The sequence below is a fragment of the Canis lupus genome, chromosome 34 (genome assembly GCF_003254725.2).
Source record: "Canis lupus dingo isolate Sandy chromosome 34, ASM325472v2, whole genome shotgun sequence".
Lineage (NCBI taxonomy): Eukaryota > Metazoa > Chordata > Mammalia > Carnivora > Canidae > Canis > Canis lupus.
This window is the reverse complement of record NC_064276.1, coordinates 21,224,756-21,245,437: the sequence shown is the minus strand read 5'-3', so window position 1 is coordinate 21,245,437 and position 20,682 is coordinate 21,224,756. Positions and strand designations below refer to the sequence as shown.

Here is a 20,682-nt window from a genome sequence, read left to right as displayed (position 1 = left end):
CCCAGCACCTGCTTGCTGTCTGGCACGTAGGAAGCACCTAAACGATTAGTGTGTTGAAGAAATGAACATAAGGATAAATGTATATAAAGCTTAAAGAAACCTAGGATAACGACAGGTGGGATAGAAGCAGAGAGAAATCCATGCAAGTCTCATGAGATGTTAAAAACAGTCCTTGGTGACTGATTAGATTTGGGGAAGAGGGAGTGAGTAGTCGAAGGTGACAGATTTAGGAACTAAGTGTCTGAGAGAACGATGCTGCTTTGGGTGGGGGTGGAAGCTGCATTCCCAGGAGCTAGAGTGGGACCCGGTCCAGATGGAGATGCAGTTGGCTCTGGTCCTACTGGTTCAGGGGAGTGATGGTTATCATGCAGAAATGTCCAGAGGAGCTGAAAATACTGAACTGGGGCTCATAAAAGAAGCCAAAGCTAAAGAGAGAGGTTTGATTTTACCTGTGGAAAGGCGTCAGTTAGAGCTGTGGGCAAGGATGAACTTGTCCGAGAAGGCGGGCAGAGAAGAGAAAGCAAACAAAGACAGAGCCTTAGGGAGGGTGGCAAGATGAGCCAGTGTCTGAAGTTTATGAACCACGTCTTGATCTCCTGATTCAGTTATCTGATCTCTTGTTCCCCCAGCCAACCCAGAAAATACCGCACACCCTTGTCCTTCCTGCCCAGGGAGAGAAGGCCTTTAAATGCATGCGGCATTCCAGCCATTAACTACAATCGCCAGTTCTTGCACCAACCATTAACAGCTAGAAGCCGCTCTGAGATTGCCACTCGAGGCTGTGCATTGCAAACTTATTTTTCCCTCTGATGCTGTTTGGTTTCTGATGATGTTATTAAAATGAAAGGATTTCTTTTTTTAATGAGCTGGAAGGGAATCCACTTAACCAAATCGTTCGTAAAAGGAATAAAACACGTCAAGACTCTGCTTTGCACCAATCCGCCAATATAGGATCCTGCAAGAACCTTCTTCTGTAAATATTTACAAGGAGAGTAAAAAAAGAAAGTGGTTTGGGGAGCCACCAGATGGAATAATACAAGAACAAACTTGAATACAGTCAAAATGGTCTTCAGCAACTAACTGGGCACCCTCTCAGGAATCTACTATCGCCTGCGGTGGGGGACGGGGGGGGGGGGGGGTGAGGGAGGAAGACTATAGAATGAAAAGGAAAAATTGCTCTGGCAGGGTGTCTCTTGAGCCCCATGTTAGCTAATCTCTGAAAACTGGGTTTTCGTTTTTATTAAGATCTTCAAAAACTAATTATAATAAACTCTATAATACTAATACTTTTGGAATAACTCATTATCCATCACTCTTCTATAGCCAACCTCTTCTCTCTCCCAAAGTCTTTCAGAAGATGCAGTTTGGGTGCGTGGGGGCCCATAAGCAGGAATTAGTTGTCTCTCTCCTGGGTTGTCTTCCCCATGTCTCGTCCCTTTACATTTCATTTCTGAGGCTGCAGAGTCTGTTCATGCTGCTACCCATGAGCTTATCATGCTTTCCCAGCTTCCATTTCTCCATCTGCCTCGTATAGCCTAATGACAAAGAAAAGATCATTAAAAGATAAATCAATTCTATAATGTCTTTGTAACTGCCTTCCTGCCCTCCCCCACCTCTCACGGGCTCCCCAACTCAGAGAACATTTGGAAGCAAACTTGACTCATGATGCATTTTGCAAATAAACCACAAAATAACACGATTGTAAAAATGTTAGCTGCAAAAGTAATAAATAAGGAAATAAATAAGTGTGGAACCACAGAGGCTTGTCTGGCTCCTCAGTCCTCTGACCACAGCGGCCCTCCGCTGCCTGTCCTCACTAGTGGGGAGGCCAGGAACACGGGAAAACACTTCATCCTTGCCCACAGGTCTCATAGGTAGAAGTTCCACAGAGATTGGTTTGTTTCTTTATGAGGTAGACAGTCTATGTCAAGGCTACACGACAATCAATACTATTACCAGGAAAATGGAAGAGTAGGGCTTCTTGCCACCATGGTTTCAGATTCACCTACCATTTCTGAGCACATAATAGGGGACAGGCTCCATGTCTGGATGTGTTCATGTGACATCTCTTTAGTAACCCTAGGAAGTAGACAGGATTAGTCTCAATATGCAGATGAGGAAAACTGAAGCCCATCAAGAGGTAAGTAGAGATCAGGCTAGAACATTTCACGGATGCTATGAAATCTCCATAATGATTGGAGTGAATAAGGGAGCAGAGGAGAAATGCGTGTGATTTTTTTTCTCCCTCCTTTCAGCCCTGACTATTGAGATGTCCTCATTTACAATGTTTTGGGACTAAAACACTAACGTCTAAACACGAGGTTTGCCAAGGTATTACTTGTTTTTATTTACTTTTACATGGAAATCCTGATATCCCCAAACTCTTCACCTGTGGTGGAAACCTGTGTGGCTGAAGAATTCTGGCAAGGGCATGGCCAGTCCAGCCCAAGCAAAGATAAAATGGAGGCTGAAAGCTGGGGCTGAAACTGGCTAATGGAGGGAAAATACTCAATTCGGGCCCAGAATCCAGTATTCAGCAGTATTTTATGCCCCAGGACAGGACTTAACTATTAAAGTATTTACAGCAGGCCAGGTACTTTCCTCAGAGCTCCTGCACCACCCAGCCTCAGAGGACCCTTATTCACGTGGTGGGTCTATGGATGCTGCCCCTCCTCCACGGTTGTGCATTACACGTGACCTGCCAAGCATTTCGAGATATGTTTCTTCAAGGAGACACCAAAACAAACAAGAAGCAAACCCAATATCCAAGAAAAACACAGCCTCAAATAAGTCACAATCAAACGAGGGAGCTAGATGTGTATGCCAATGATAATTAGGGGTAAGAGTAGTTATAAGAGCAGTTACAGGCTGAGAAAGGAACCACCATTCAGTTGACCAATCTCCCATCAAGTAATGTCTTTGAATTTCACAACTCCATGAATAAGGGTTATTATCCCCTTTTTCCAAATGGGAAGGCAGAGGTTCAAAGGGGAAGCGTGAACTTTCTAAAATCTCCATCTCTTTGGTAGGAAGCTAAGCCCGGTACCCAAGTCCCTAGGCCTTGCCTCAGAGCTCCTCCTCCTCACCACCGTGTTGGAAATGCTACAGAAGGGGGACCAGAAGAGCTCAGTATGCCGGTGTTGGGGGAGGGAGTGCTGCTGAAAGCCACAGTCAGGAAAGAAGGAAAAGAAACCTTAGGAATATGGGAGGCACAGAAATGATAAGGAGACTGGAAGTAGGGGGTATGACAAAAAAATGACCCACAGCACTTTTGGATTTATTAAAAGTCAAATCAAATGAGTCCTTCCCTAGGAGGTAGCATTCCAAATGCTAAAGATTCAAGGTTTTAATACAAATTTTATCGTAACTTAATTGGGATGGAACACTGGCTAAAATCAATTATGTGTTTGTCTGTTTTCTAAAACAAAGCATAAAAAAATGTAATGTAGCCTTTTTGATGAGGAGGGGCAATATAGGCTGTCACTTTCTTCCTCAAACTCTAATGCACGACATTCTAGTAGAGGACTCTACATTTAAAAGACTGCTTGATTTCCACACTCAATTCAGATTGCAGTGATTTTTTTTCATGTTTGTGGATTTGTGGTAGGGTTTCTTTTTTCTGTCTCCTCTCTTCTTTTTTAAGATTTTATTCATGAGAGACACAGAGAGAGGCAGATACACAGGCAGAGGGAGAAGTAGGCTCCCTGAAGGGAGCCTGATGTGGGACTCGATCCCAGGTCTCCAGGATCACGCCCTGGGCGGAAGGCGGGCGCCAAACCGCTGAGCCACTCAGGGATCCCCTGTCTCCTCTCTGCTTATCAAGCCATCAACCTTGCACTTCTCTCCATTTTTAGCTGTCTGCTCATGCCAGCCCCTACTCCCACTTTTAATTTGCTGGGTTTGGTCTCATATGTATTTGTAACCATATTAATTGGCGGTTTTAATATATTAAAATTAATCAAGCTCTGAGTGAATGACTGTAGCCCATCAGCAAACTATTTAAACACTGGTGCATTAAGCTTGGGCCCTTCTTGTGTCTTTATCCATGTCCTGTGTTATTTGCCAAGGTTTACTTGTATTTGTTCAACAAGTGACTTTAAGACCTAACTTAAGTAAAACCTCTTTCAGCATCCTGTGAATCTCCAGCCAAAATCACTTCTGCCACTGAACTCCCAAATTCGTACATGTGCCTTTGGGGGATGGGTGGTCACCACTTCCTACCCTGGGTTTGTTGTCAGTGGGGCTTCTCCTTTTAATAAAAGTTGAAAGAAAGGATTTGCATTTTATTTGTCTTAATATCTTCCCCCCCAACTAGGGCTTTGTCCATAATTAAGACACAAATATTGTCCTTAGGGGGATTTTATCCTAGTAGAAGGGGCAAATGTGAGGGAGAGAAAGCAGAAAAAGTTGAAAGAGGAGCAAGATGGTGGTAGATGTGGGGAAGGGGAGAAAGAGAAAAAAGACGTCAAAGACCCTCTCTTCCTTTAGCTTTGTCCATTTTCCCAAAGGATCAGCTGCACAAAGTTAGGAGCCACTTCTGGCATTTCCGGAGTCTCTCACTAGGTTTTGTGCAGTGACTGCCTGCAAATGTGGACAGCTGCCACCAGAGCTAGGACCAAGGGACCAAACACGAGCACCCAGATGAGCCCCCTAACCATACCCATTGGAAAAGAAACGAAGGCCAGGAGGCCTTGCTGTCTGGAGACTTGTGGGAGGAGGGATCAGCCCCAGCTGGCAGGAGATGCTGTGGGCTCAGCCCTTTCCGGCCTCCCAGCAGCCTGGCTCCATAGCACCTAGTGAGCGTGTCCTGGGGTGAACTCATCAGAGGCCCTCCTGCTTTCAGACAGGTATTCAAATGAGTGAATGTTTTATTTTAAAAGACTTTGTTTAAAAATATGGTCTCAGGACTTTCTCTGTTCCTCTTGCCCTCATACTCACAGATGCCAGTTTAAGAAAACTAGGCCAATTTGAAATCAACAAAATCAAAGCAATTTAACATTGGTTGGATGCCCAATATATGCCCTGTGAATATCCCTGCTTTGGAACTTTCCACAACCTGTCTTCTTTAGAGCAGTTGTTGAATGAATTGTGATGCTTCCAATGACGTGGGTTTTGATTCATCATAGCACCTACCTTCCCGGGTGTGCGTGGCATTACCACCTAGGGCATCAGCCCTCTTAAGCTCTCTTGGGTTTGATTGATAAGGCTGCCATGGTGGGTGCTGCAGAGTATCTCTGTCGTTTTGGCCTTTCTGCACCCATTTTCTCCTATTCTGGCAATAGTGCTCCACTTTTCCTTTAGAGAACCACTCCTCCCTCTCACACCATGTGGTTTATGAGGAACTGACCTTATGGCTCTCAGTTTCATTCATGGAGTAGATCCAAGCTTGGTTAATCAGCACATCTAACCTCTGTAGCTACAGTAACTGAATTATAGAGAGGCACATGCCCCCATCAGTCCACTGGGAGTTGATTGTGGACTTTTTGTCAAAATTCCTTGGTTTGGGGGGACCCACTTTTTGGCTAAGTTTTTTCAACTGATAGGACATAAACATGCAGCTGCTGAGAAATACTGACAGTTGCCTGATAAAGGAGCCAATGCAGAGAAAAGCACAGCTGATAAAAGAAGAGAAGCATTGAGGCACCTGGGTGGCTCACTCAGTTAAGCATCTGCCTTCAGCTCAGGCCGTGATCCTGGAGTGCTGGGATAGAGCCCTAAGTTGGACTCCCTGCTCAGTGGGGAGTCTGCTTCTCCCTCTCTCTCTTCCCCTGCTCTTTCTCTCTCTCTCTGGATCTGTCAAATAAATAAGCAAAATATTTTTTTAAAAAAAGGAGAGAAGCATAGTTCTGATTTTTTTTACTTGATACCTGTTGCGATTATTCAGTTATGTGCCCAGTAACTTGTGATTTCATACTCAGTGTGCTCTGTGTTAGGTTTCTGTTAGTTGTAATCAAGTGAGTCCTGGTTAATACAGGGGCAGATACAAATGTAATATAAAATTCCTACCTTCATAATGCTTTATACTTTGCAAAGTACCATCAAATGCATTATCTCATTTAAATATCAGAAAAGATTCAAAAGTGGGCCATTATCATGCTCCCAATTTAATCCATGAGAAAACGGAGGTTAGCTAAGTTAGCCAAGCTCTGGTTGCTAGTAGGTACCAGAGCCAGAACTGGCATCCTTTGTTTCTGCTCTAAGCCCAAGGGGACCCATTGTTGTTTCGAGAGGTTTACAATCAAGAACAAAAGAAAAGCTAAGCCCATGTGTAAGGCTGAACAACGCAAAGCCAGGCAGTCCATGCAATGGTGAGGTATATCTAATGAGGCAGCATTTGTTTGTCTGTAAAATTGATGGTCCTCGGAGTAGCTGATTTGTGTGTCCAGAGGTGAGAGAATGCCGAGGCTTGGCAGCAGTAGCAGAATGTATGGAGGAGAAAGGACGTCACTGTTGTTAAACTTCCCTGGAGGATTTTAAAGCACCTGGGATATCAGATCCAGAAAGTCTTTGAAAAATCTGCTAGTCCAATCCCATCTTTTGGAAAAAAAAGAAAAAGGAAACAGGGACTGGTAAGGGAAAGGGAGGAAGGGGATTGTTATTTATCTTTGGTCATTCATTCATTTTCTATTTGGTTCCAGGTTCCATTTATGTACATTATCACCAATGCTCACATTAGCATTGCAAGTTAAGAATTATTAACCCCATTTTCCTGATTTGGAAAAGAAAACTCATTTTCTTCTTTGGTTCCTTTGTACAAGCTGTGTTCTTATCTCAGAAGGCCTTCCTTTTCTTATCTGAACGAGGAGCACCAATTTATCTTCTCAGATATCTCTGAAGACTCCTCCCACAGGGACTTTCCTGCCTGGTACCATTCACTGTCCTCTCTCCACATTCAAGCCCAGCCAGCCATGTCAAAACACCAGACTTCTCTAGAGCTAGAGGCCTGCTTTCACCATTCTTCTCCCTCTACCAGACTATCAGTTCCTGGAGGTTAGTTAGATACCATGTTTTGTGCATCTTTGTACACTGAGGGCCTCCCTTAAAAGCTGACACCAGAGCTGATGGGAGGAGAGAAGAAGAGAAAACAGAGGATGCAGGGTTAGCCCACCAGACTGAGGCTGTGAAAGAACTGGAAAAGGCCAGCATGGAGGTGTTGGAGAACCAGAGTAACCTTGAGTCTCAGGAAATGCTGGAGGGAAGATTGTCAAAAGCACGCAATATGGCAGAGAGATAGCAGAAGGGAACTGGAGAAAAAGTCAGGCAGTAGATAGCCATGCTGGTGTTGCAACCTGCTGGTAATTCCTCAGAGGAAATTATCAGGGGTTTCAGATTTATCAAGAGAAATGCTTTTCTCTTCAGGCAATCTGGAGGATCTATGAAGTTGAGTAATGGTATAATTACACTTCTATGTCTGCTTTTGCCTGAGTGACCTAGGTTGAAAGACCTCCAGGGCTTCTGGTTTCCATTTTCAGAGCAGGGACCAGTTGTGGCAACTTAGCTCTCACAGGGGAAAACCCAGCACAATGATGGCAAAATACATTTCATACGCCAAGGAAATTGGGGTTTAAAACCAAAGTACAAGCCAGACTAATAAGCTTCACAAGGTTTTAGTCAAACTGACAGGTGAGAGATTCTTAATGGGTCAGAGTAAGACATCTAGGGGCTTACTCCCCTAAGTTGGTTGTTGCACTCAGAGAGACAAACCAGGCCCTTCTGCATCATACTGTCCATGGCTATGATCAAAAACCCAGTCCTGGGTGAAATAGCCTTGGGTCTCTTCCCAGAGTGAGAAAAGAGCAATGAGCCAAAAGACCTCATTTCAGCAGTTCTACTTATCAGATGTGTGATGGTTGGGCAAGACATTTCCCCTCCCTGAACCTCAATGTTCTTATCTGTGAAGTGGGTAATATAATAACACCTTCCTTACAGTGTTGGTGTGGGAATCCAATAAGACACTGATCTTAAAAATCATTGTAAACTTTGAAGTGCTATGCCAATACTACACATTTCCAGCGTAAATAGAAATGCTCTTGTCACCAGTGGAAATAAAAGGTGGAAATAGACCCAAATTTTGAAACCCTCACCCACATAACTCAATTTGTTTTCATTTTTTTATGACCTTTAGGATTCATTAATCTAAGCGTCCCTATCTGCTGAGATAGGGACTTTCTTTTTTATTCTTTCACTACCTATTTACTGAATACCTGTTATATGCTAAACATTATTCTGGGCACTGGAGATATGAAGGGAGGAAGAAGAGCAATAACGGTAATGAATATCCAGTATTCCTTGAGCACTTTCTACTTTCCAGGTTTTAAATCAAGCCCTTGACATGTACTGACTCATTTAATCTTTTTAATGTCCCTAAGATAATATTTATTATCTTCATGTCACAGATGAGAAAACTTAAGACTTGCAAAGGTTCAGTAATTTGCCCAAAGTCACACAGTGAGTAAGTGGCAAAGCGAGGGCCAGAAGAAGGACTGGCCTAAGTGCTTGTCCCTAAATCCTGTACGTCAGGCTCTTGACGCTCCCAGAGCTCACAGGCTAACTGAGGATGCAAGACAGGTCAAGAAGCAAAGATAATGTCTGCCTCCATGGGGGAGTGCCTGGGAAGAACAACCCCTCTCAGAAAACAGAAATCTGTAAATTTGCTGATGAGCGCCTGGAGGCAGGGTTGGACTCATAGGCAGTACCTAACTTTGACCAAGTGCTTTGAATACTGAATATTTTCCTCTGAAATATTTATAGCCTTTTAGATCTAATCATAATACTACCCCCCATGTTTCTGAAGGGTTTTATGACCTGTTTACAAGGTATTTCACACTCATCATCTCATTTGATCCTCCCAACAGTGATGAGAGGTGGGTGGGCCTGGGACAATTTTACACACAAGGAGACTGAGGCCCTGAGAAAGGTACTGGTCCCGAGTCATCCACTTAGCAGTAGCAGACCAGGGACTTCAAACCACATCATCAGACTGGGGTCCAGGCTTCACTAATACCTGGCCTTGAGAAAACATCATATAGCATCTTGGCCCGGAAGCTTTGACAAACTGAATTACCTCTCTGGTCAAACGTGCAGATGTGGAAGTTCTGCTTTCCACTTTATTTATTTATTTATTTATTTATTTATTTATTTATTTATTTTTAAAAATAAAGCTCTTTTGTATTTGTAGACTGTCCTTTGTCACTTAATTCTAAACACTTCTCGGCTCAGAGTTTAGAGAATTTCATACTTTCAGGATAAATTAGCTATTGGCTTCGATCCCCTCTGACCTTGTCTAATGTCATGATCTAATGTGATCATTTTAAAACACTGCCAGTCACAGTACACAGTACATATCACTTCAGGAGGCCTGGCACATGCAGAGCATATGGGTATCAGAAATGCAGTATACTTATTTCCTGAGGCAAAGAGAGACCTCCAAGCCGATTCTTCCATGGGCCCCTGAGCTTAAGATATGAAATTGATTTCCAAGCATTAAGAAAAAGAGTCTTCAGAGATTTTTGAACACATTTTTCACTTGCTGAGTACACCAATATCTTTTTAAATATCAGAATATGGTTTTTTTTATTTTTACTTTCTCTCTGTCTCTCCCACTTTTCCTTCTTCACCAAAAGGCACCCAACCATATAGCCTGAGGAAACATGCAAACAGTTACTTTTCTAGTCATTGACACTTGGTCAAGGACAAAAATTATTACAACTTACTCTTGTGTTCTCAGTGATTATGAGGGATAAGTAGGTTAATGTCTATGTAGAAGTTTGAAAATAATTCATTTAGATTTAAGGCCTCTTCCCTTCTGAATTTCATCCAGAGTTGTTCATACAATCAACCATCCTTGATTTTGGGTGTGTTGCAGAGCTTCTGGGAATAAGCAAACTGAACTATGGATTCCTGTTTTGGGAAGGCCTGCATTAAAATATGTCGTGATCTTACTTATCAAACCCAAACTGTGGATATGTAATCTGAAACGTATGAATATCTGTACAGTGACAACAGAGTAGAATCCCATGCAACCTGTAAGATCCTGGGCATATGATGATCATCACCAGGACTAAAGGCTGTGGAAGAGACAAGCCAACCAGGCTGCAATTTGAATGCATATCCCGAAGACTCAAGGATATCAAGGCAAGACTTGGACATGATGACAGTATAATTGAGAGCTATGGTCACCCCAACACAATCCTCCAGTCATCCTTTGAAAATCACAGCTCCAATCATGATACTTCACAGTTTAAAATTCATCCCTTTCCATCTAGCGCCTGAGTGGCCCATGTTCCTCCCTGGCCCTATATCTTTGCTCGTACCTGTCTAGAATGCCTCTCTTGTACTGTTTCTCCCTCGAGAATTCCTACATCCTGATTTCTGGCAAGCTCAAATGTCACCTCCTCTGGGAAATCTCCCCTGACTACCAGTAGAGTTAGTTGTTTAGTCCTCTGTGCCCCCTTAGCACTTTGTACACATCTCTAGGGTAGCATTAAACACAGTGCATCACAATTATTTATGTCTTTTTTCTTTGCTACATCAGACTCAAATGAGACCTCATATAGTTTTGGTGTCTTACACAATGACTGGCACATAGTTGGCATTTGCATGTTGGATAGAAGAAAGGAAAGGAAAAAAAAGAATAGAGAGAGAGGGAAGAAAGAAGAAAGGGAAGGTGGGAGGGAGACAAAGAAAGGACACAGGAAGAAATAAAAGAAGGGAGCAATGGGGTTCTCTTGCCCCAACTGATAATCCTACTGTGAAACAGGAATATTCTCTCCTCCCTCTCCACAGACATGGTGAATCCATATTTATTTCATGGTCTCTCAATTAAGTGGCTCATTTGGATCTAATAAGACATTTATTGACTCTTGGTTTTTCCATTGATTCTGAAAAGGCCCCTAGAAAGATTTAATAAGTATAGAAAAGATAAATAAGTGTGCAGGTAATAAACTCTAGATTACATAAGCAAACATTACTTAATTATATTCCTATTAATATACTGACTCTGTAATGAATTTTTGAGGCATTTAATTATCAATTTGACAAGATAATCTAGGGGTAGTTAATGATTACACCAGTAAATTGTTTTTAAAAATCACTGACAATTATTAAGTCTCATAACAGACATCAAATTAACTTGCTAGAGCTGTCTGGTTAAATAGACAGCAGTTAATTATGAGGTACTTTCACATTGCCTCAAATCTTAATATGTAAGCCGTTTTAATTGTGTAACGTCAAAAGTGTTGTGTAAGGGAACAGTTTACCCATGGGGAATACTCATATTCTGTGCAGTGTGACCACGGGACAAGTAGGAGCATGATCTGTGATGCTTAACCTGGTTTGTCCCACTTTTCATTTTAGAACAGAAAAATAGAACTCTCTAAAAGAGACACATGATTGTCATCCAGAGTCAGGCCTGTGAGGCCATTCCAACTCTTTCTCAGAGGGAGCTACAGAAAAGTGGTCACATTACAAAGATCTAGGATAATGATGGCAATATTTGTCACCGTATGAGTACCAACTGTGGGCTAGACAGTACACCAGTGGCTTTATAAAGACTATTTTAATGGTCAAAATATAGCGAGTCCAGTAATATGCAGGTTTCCCTTGGAATTCTTAGAGAGAGAAGCAGAACAAGGAATCATACACACCAAGCCACTGGGATGACTCACCTTAGCTTAAAATGGCTGCCAAAGGCTGCTGGCCACATGTCTGGAACCAGATAGAAGGCAATGGCCCCAGTGTTGAAGATATACACCTAGCTGAAGACCACTTACTTTTCAGGGGTCTAAAGTATCTCTTTTTCAACTCTTCCCCACCCCAGACTCTGTGATTCCAAAAGACCTTTATCTACCCTACTGGCTGGGCCACTTTTTATTCAATGAACAGTAGACAGGAGATACTTTTTTAAAAAATCTCATTTATTTATTCATAAGACACAGAGAGAGGCAGAAACATAAGCAGGCTCCATGCAGGAAACCCAATGCAGGACTCGATCTCCGGACCCGGGATCATGCCCTGAGCCAAAGGCAGATGCTCAACCGCTGAGCCACCCAGGTGTTCTAACAGGAGATACTTTTATTTTGACCTCACAGTTGCAGATTTGACAGTCTTTCCTGAGACTGCCTTATTCACTCCGAATTTTATCATCATTTTTTTATATTTGACTTACCCTTTGCCATCAAAACCCAGGTTTCTTTGGTCCTTCTCCCCTGGTTAGCTCTTAGTGCAGTGATTACCAGCACAAACTAAACATTCAGAAGACCATTTACTTTTTTTTTTTTTTTAAGAGAGAGAGAGAGAGAACATGGGCGCTAGGACGGCAGGTTAGGGAGGGGCAGAGGCAGAGAGAGAGGGAAAGAGAAAGAATCTTAAGCAGGCTCCATGCCCAGCATGAAGCTCAATGTGGGGCTTGATCTCACCACTCTGAGATCATGATCTGACCTGAAATCAAGAGTCAGATACTCAACCGACTGAACTACCTAGGTGTCCCGTCCCCAGAAGAGTATTCCTTGAGTTGAATTGAATTAAGCTGAACAGGATGGGATTGGATGGGAAGGGTTTGCATTGGATTGTATTGCTTTGGACTGGACTATATTGAATGAAACCAGATGAAAAAGGAGAACCAATCCCAGAACCCAAGTTTCTTCATTTTTAGGTCAAGGCACTTTCGGTGATAACCAAGCAGCATCAGAGCTGTGCGTGGACTCTGTGACCAAAATACCAAGTCCTAGGTTCAAACCACCACACCACCACTTACTGCCTCTGTGATATGGGGTGAGTTCCTTAAACCCCTTGGGCCCCCCTGAGTAAAGCCAAGATACTAGCAGAACCTACTTTATAGGACTGCTGCAGAGAGTCCATTCAATTAATTCTTGTAAAATCCTTGGAATAATGCCTGGCACACAGAACACATGTAAGTGTTCTTAAGTTTTGAAAATAAAAATAATTTTAGAAAACAAAATCACCACTTTGCACTATATTCCACTTTATATTTTACAAAGCTTTTTCATATACAGCAACTTATATCACATATTCACAGGAAGGATTGTTTCTGTTAATCCCCCTCTTGCCTAAAAGCAAGTACAGATCAAGAAGTCAAGGGAGACATAGGTGGTTATAGACTTGAACTCAGCTCTGTCTTATTAAAGGCATAGTCTCATTTTGGCAGGGACTGTCATCTTCTAATATCCCTGACAGTTTTCATCCATAGTCCTGACTACAGTGTATGCTGCTGGTTGCCTGATAGGCAAGAGTTACATAAAGGCATAGTATCCCTCATATTATCAGAAAAGCCTTTTTCTTGCCCAGTACTCAGCACAGCAAGGGATTCCAGCCTGGATTAAGATGAAAGTTCTATGATGTGGTATGATAGAAATAGCCCTAGTGAGGAAGTCGGGAAGCCTGAATTTGAGCCCTGGCTCCACCACTAACTCTGGTGATATTAATAACAAACGTTTATTGAGAGCTTTCTTGTGTCACGCCCTGGATTTTTATCATTTAAACCTCATGACAACCCATGGACATACATATGTTTATCATTGCGTTTTGCAGAGGACAAAACTGAGGTATGGTGCATAAGTGACTTTTTCAGGGCAAACTGCTGGTAAATGCGATGATAAGTCTGATTTGTAGATTGAGGGGATGGGACCGCTATGACCTCAAAGGCACATTCCAACCTAGTCCATGTATAATTGAGTGCGCTCTTGCCTAATCCTCTCTCCTCTGGGGGGTAATTCTGTGGTTCTGGGCAACTGTATGTCAAACCTCAGACATCACAAGGCCTCTTGAGATACCAAGGTTGAAAAACTGGTGAATCGTTGCATAATGTGGGATTTTCTAATCACTGAAAGAACTGTAAGTGAAAAATTGGCAAAAGATAAAAACCCCAACTCTCCCCCAGCTTACTGATTTCATATATACATTTATTACGTTTATAATCATGGGGTTAGTTTCATTTTGCACTTTTTCTCTCTTCACTTAATTTACTATCATAAACATTTTGCCAATAATTATTGCTAAAATTTTTCATAATTGTCCTTCTCATGACTACATAAACAACCAGCAAGAAATACCAGGTTAACTCATGACCCTGTTGCTGAACTTTAAGTAGTTTTGGGTGGATTTACTGTTACATAATGCTGCAATAAATATCTTTGCACCATTCACTTTTTTTTTTTTTTTTTTTTTGATCAGTCACACTGTTTCTAGAGCATGCATTCCCCAGAAGGCAAAGCTAAGGCAAAGGGCAGGTCCATGTTTGTGGCTCATACTCTCTGAAAAGGGAGAGTGTAATATTGATGGTTGACCACAAATGGCCCTGCACTGTTGAAATCTTAAGACATTGAACAGTGCATCTGGTTCCAGATTTTGAGTGAATGTGACTAGTTTGCTAAGGTGAACAAACATTAATTTAATAGAGGTTTCGAATGCTGAATTTTTGGCGCCTGATTCCAAGGCAAAGCTTACTAACTGTCAAGGGGAAAGAGGTCTGTGAGAAGTGCCTACAAGAAACTGACTTATAGGAATAAAAAGAGATCTTAAGGGAATTTCTAAAAGATCAAAACCTCAATGGAGTAACACTTGGGAGACACAGTAAACCAGTTCTCTTGGATCTCATTTTGATATTTTAATCTTAATACTAAAGAAACACAGTCACCAGTGTCAACTAATCAGAAAAGTGGGCTAAACCTGGGATTCATATGAATGCATATATTTTAACTTAAGACACTCATTTGCCACTCTACAGGCAAAGTTTCATCTTCAAGCATGCAAGTCCCAATTCCTATTTCCTCCATTATTTCCCATTACGGGTGTTTCATTTTGCTGCTTTAATAAAGGAAGATTTTAAAACTTGCAGAACTCTTCCAGATTTTAAATTTCTGTCCTTCTTTTAGAGTTGCCTCACCCACAAACAAATTTTAGAGTATGTTTCAATAACTCATTCCGGTTGAGCCTTTCCAAAGCAATTAATTTCGTTTTCATTGAAATAAATCTCTTTAGGTTCACACTCATACTTGATCCGCTTGCATAATATTTAAATTATATAATTATATTAAATACTACAACTGGCATAAACAGGTTGGGGGGGGAGGGGAATCAACCAGCCTTTGATAAGCATGTAGCTCAATTGGCAGGAGATTATGGACATAAGGACACTGGAGAGCAGCCTGGTATCCACAAATATTTAGTGTGCTAGGGGCATCAGTCAGAACCTTTACATAAGGAATGAAGGGCTTCTGTCAGTTAGGGGGGAGTTACATGTACTTAATAACCAGATGTTCCTCAACCTGGAAGAGGAGAGAATGTGAACTGAATTTTTCAGAAGCCATGAGTTATATAAACTGCTGTCTTGATGTCATCAAGGGGCTGAAGAGTCACCAGTCTAGCTCTGTGGCATTAGAGCTAAGGATCAGAGATGGGGGTCTTTCACTTTCTTGGAAACCTCATTCAACCATTTTAACTCAGTGATTTTTACACCTTTTGAGGTCGTCCTAGACCCTTCTGATGAAATCTAAAGAGGTTTCACTTCAAGAAAATGCACAGATGCATTGGCAACCCCACGCAACTTCAGAAAGTTCATGATCTTCTCTTGAAGCTGGATCCTGTAGGAGTCTGTCCATCCTAGATTAGGGATCCTCATCTTAAAAGGGAGGAGTATTTTATTAATGGTAATAGTTTCATCACTTTGCTAAGAATTCTCAGCCAAGATACAATGTATGCTTGAAACTTTAAATAGCTGAGCTGGGTAAGCCCTTATAGATCACATGGTTACTCCATTTTAATAAACTGAGGCTCAGAGATGACAGCAGTTGGTCTCAAGTCATCTGTGTCCATGACACAGTGCTCAAACAGATTATTTTTATGATCTATTGGCTTAAGAAAAATAATTTCTTTTAAGTGGCCAGTGAACAGGACCATGAGGATACTTGGAGGCTAAATATCTAGCCAGATTTCAGCTTCCAGATTCACTGAAGGTCAAAGACTGGGAGATGTAGGAATTGGAATTTGAACCTACAATGTTAGCAAAAGCTGGTTCTAATTCAAGTTTTACTACAAAGTCACTGATGTTAAGAAATCATTTCTATTCATTTGGTCTAAGATTTCTTGTTTGTGAAATTAGATCATTCAACTAGGAAATTTTAAGGTTCACTTCCAATTTTAAAAACAAATTCTGGTAGTCCTCATTTTCTTGGCTTTTTTCCTCTTGGACCCAACCCAGAGATGGTGACCACTAGGGGTCAGACTTGCAAGAAGGAACCAAAATCTTGGGTTTCCCCCCACCCCCACACCCCCTCAACTGTGAGGAAACAAGAAATCTAGCCTAGCAAGTAGTGCCACATTTAAAGTCTTTCAACATGCAAGACTGTGTTGCATTCTTAAATATTTCTAAGAAACAGAAGTTTCACAACCCTCTCTTCCAAGAAAGTCTTCCTTATATTTAACCTTGAGCCCTCAAATGTAATTCCAATCTATCTCCTATTGATTGCGGTGCCTCAGTGGAGACTGGTCAACATTGACTATTGACTATTATCCTCTGGGGAAGATATGTATTCTTCTGAACAAGTGTCAGTTCATGTCTCAGTTTCCATATCTGTAAAATGGGGTCTAGGATTAGATTCACCTTTCCAATAAATAGCACATAAGTACATGCACCCTTGACAGGAAACAGAAATGGACCAGCCCCCAAGGAGCTTCGATGATCTTTAAGATCTGCTAAGTGAGATCACCCATAATTTGCTTAAGTAGAACCTGATTTTGCACTTTTCAAAATAAAGGAGTCACAATAACGTCCTTTGAAACCTTATGGGTTTATGGCTATAGGATTCTAGGACTACTGGCCGGGCTATTCTGTTAGTGTTCTTTTAGAATGCCTTTCTTTAGAACTTTTCCCCTCTCAAACCCATATTTTGTGCCTGGGGTGCATCTTTTTGCTGAGTAACCTTCTCATGAAGAGTTGTCATCTCCACTTACTGTCCAGGCTCTGTCTATTCAGAAGCATGGAGAAAGCTCTGGCTGGAGGAGCTCTGGAGGCTCCTTGGCTCCAGCACCCCGGGACCCTCAGACCTCTTCCCATACCACAAGGAGCTTAGTTAAATTGTTGTTCTTAAAATACTTTTCTGTGTTCTCTATATTTTAAAATCTCTATATATGTATAGAAATTCAATTGCTATAAAAGTATATACGTTCAAGAGCAAAATTCCCTATTTCCTCCTTTTGCCCCAGTTGCTTATCTCGGAGGTAAAGGCTATACACATTTCGGTGATTATCTTTCCAGATTTTTTTCTTTTTGTATACACACATAAGCTCTTTGTTTTTACCAACTCAGCAATCTCAAGGAGGTATGTAAAACCACTCACTAAAGATAGCAGTCTAGTGGAAATGAACAAACTGCCAATACATACGGTAACAAGAATGAGTATCAAAAATAGTATGTTGAGTGAAAAAAAGACTTATACAGACAAGTACATACCATGTTATTCCATTTATATGAGGTTCCAGAACCGGCCAAATCGAATCCATGATGGAAAAAAGAACCAGAATATCCTGGTTGCCTGGGAGGAGACGGGACAGAAATTCACAGGGTGATGTTAATGTGTTATATATCCTCATAGGGGCTTGGGATTCACAGAGGTATGCACTTGTCAAATCTTGGTGACTGCATTTCATTGTATATAAATATATATGAAAAGAAAAACAGCAAACAGGGCAGCTGGGTGGCTCAGCGGTTTAGCGCCGCCTTCCACTTGGGGCCTAATCCTGGAGATCCGGGATCAAGTCCGCGTTGGGCTCCCTGCATGGAGCCTGCTTCTCCCTCTGCCTGTGTCTCTACCTCTCTGTCTCTCTGTTTCTCATGAATAAATAAATAAAATCTTAAAAAAAAAAAGAAAGAAAAACAGCAAACAAATATTGAACTCTAGCTAATGATATTCATGCTGAAGAATTTAAGGGGAATGTATTGAGGTCTGCACAGTACTCTGAAATACATTAAAATGTGGATTAGTGGATGGATGAAGGAATGGATAAATGGATAGACAAATGACAAAACAAGTTCAGTAAAATGTTAATGGTAGGATCTGCGTAGTGGTATATAAATGTTATGAAATCATTTTATCTTTGATATAGATTTAAAATTTGTTCACAGTAAATTGGAATAAACATGCTTTGAAAAAGCTTTAAACACATATAGATACAATAGATTATTACTTATAATACCAATGTCATCACATTTTTTTGAGCCCTCAGGAAACAGCATAAAGGCAAGACTCCTAATGTTCTCCCCTAGATCCTCACCAACTAGTAGCTACATCATTCATATAAGTTCCAAGAAGATGAAAAACCGATCAGGAAATAATAGTAACAGCTACAGTTTGTTGGACACTCCTGCACACACATTGGTAAAGTCCAAATACATTGTGTCATTAAATCCTTTCACTTTGAAAAATAAGTATCCGTGTTTTAAGAAAAAGCAGGCATAATAAGACTCAGAGTTAAGCAACTAACTCGAAATCACGTGGCCAGTGAATGGCTGGGTCAGGATCAAAACTGGGTCTTACATAATCGCAAAGCCCACATTCTGCTCACTAGAATGCGCTGCCTCTCACATAGTGCCCTTCCTGGCATCTGCCTGCTAGGGAGAAACACCAACCTCGCATCAAGGAATCCAGAGGATGGAGAGAAGGGGGCCCCTGAAGTTGTAGTGGAGCAGTAGCTGCCTTGGTCACCTGGATTGCTGTGGTAATGGGCTGAAAATAGCTCCAGAAACCCTTGGCATCTCTTGGTATAGGCTTCAACATGAAGCGGCAAACTCCAGGCTTTGAGGAAGGAGCTGAAGGTAGTAAACTCTAAGCCTGCAATAAAAATCAAATGTGCTCTGATGTGTTAGATCAAAACCTGGGAACCTCATGGGCTCCGCCCAGCCCCCCTCCCCCCATAACAGCTGCAAATGTTTGTCTTGTTTTTCTAACATCTGGTCTACCCATGTGTAAACAGAATGAAGGCTCAGAGGGAGGAAAGGATCTGAATGCCCCATTTCTCAGCCTCAAGGATATAGTGGAATGGGACAGAGGTTGAGTTAGGAGGCTCTTTAATTTTACTGAGATTTGGGCAGTGGTTCCCAAAGGCACCTTAGAGTCCCTCACCTCCTCATCCTTTCTCATGCCATTGTAGGAATGTTGTGTTGGAGAGTGGTGAGAGCTTCGGACTGAGGATTAGATGACCCAGATTTCAAGTCAGGCTCCTCCACTAACTGCCTATGCACCTGTGGGGAAGTTTTTTTTTTTTTTTTTTTTTTTTTTTTTAAGTTTTTCTTTCTACATCTTGTTTTACCATCTGGGTTGTAAAGGGTAGAGTCCTCTGTAAGGTTTCATCCAGCTTTAATCATTTTTTTTTTTTTGGCACAATTTCAGTAGTTACCACATTACTGTCTCTGTTTATTCAGTAAGCGCATTCCTAACTGCTGCATCTCCCATTGTCTACAGGGCGCTTGAAAGGTTATGCCCCCAGCACTTCTTTATGTCAAAGAAGTTTCACCTCGGTTTTCTCCTAAAAAAATATGTTAGGACTAACTTCAATGCTAAACACAGCATTCAATCTATCAATTATTGCTTCTGTTTAAAAAACTAATTATTTAAGCAGGGTCTTCTACCTTGTTCAAAATTATGGGCAGATTAAGTATTTGCTGAGCCTGATTTTAATGTGAAATGTATGACTTTGATATTCAAATATACTTTTAAAAATTTCAATACATTTTCATTTTCTAAAAACTAGATCAAGGTAAGTTTCTAGTTTAAAATAAGCATGCTATTAGCCTTGATATATGAATGCAAACAAAATAATGCATTCTGAATTTACAAATATACTTTGAATGTTGATGTAAAGAATGATGACTTAGTTTAGCAGGCAATGAGTGGCCGATGAAAGTTTTCAACTTAACGAACAATACAAGCTGAGATTAGAAATCATTATTCTAAGAAATTGCTCTTTGTAACCCAGCCATTAGGCCTCAAGAGGAAGGTTGAATTCATATCTTATGCCCAATTTCCCTTCTGTAAATCCCCTTTTTTCATCTCTTCAAAGATGATCTTTTGGGATTAATTGCCACCGTGAATTCTTTCCATAAATACTAAGATGAAGCAAAAGACAGAGATTTAAATAGAGGAAATGAGAAATGGAGAGGCAAGAGAACCTCATGGAATGGATCCATCTTGTTTTGAGTTTGTGTTTAAATAGGAGCAGCTCAGAGCTTCCCAGAGTGGGAGAGAGTGGGAGGCAAGAGAACCTCATGGAATGGACCCATCTTGTTTTGAGTTTGTGTTTAAATAGAGGCAGCTCAGAGCTCCCTTGAGTGGGAACTCCTCTCTCATGGAAACCCCAATCTTCCTTTTCACCTTTATAGAGCTCCTGTTGGCCATCCTTCCAAGATGGTTGAGACTGTTGGGTCTTGCTCCAATCCAGCAGAGGGCGCTCTTGGAGTACAATTGGTTGATGGTGGTGGGAAATTCTGGGAGGACAATCTCGACCTCCTTCACCAGAGGGCTGGCTTGGTGTTATCTGAGCCTACTGTGCTGACCTGTAGGACAGATCATTGGCCCTTCTGGCCTTACTTTATAGAATTCTGCTCACAGCCCAGTTAAATCTACTGAACACCCTGTTTTCCAGCTCTTTCTTTCCACTATAAGAAAAAAA

The 20,682-nt window shown here is 41.4% G+C and overlaps 1 long non-coding RNA gene across 1 annotated transcript; it reads right to left on the bottom strand.

Annotated features, from left to right (window-relative positions):
- Positions 1 to 1,175: 1,175 nt before the first annotated feature.
- Positions 1,176 to 17,551, bottom strand: LOC125754297 (uncharacterized). Its single transcript, XR_007408138.1, has 3 exons — positions 17,468 to 17,551; positions 2,010 to 2,079; positions 1,176 to 1,535 (listed from the first exon to the last, which is right to left on the bottom strand). It is a non-coding gene; the product is annotated as an uncharacterized LOC125754297 (long non-coding RNA).
- Between the last annotated feature and the right edge of the window lie 3,131 nt (positions 17,552 to 20,682).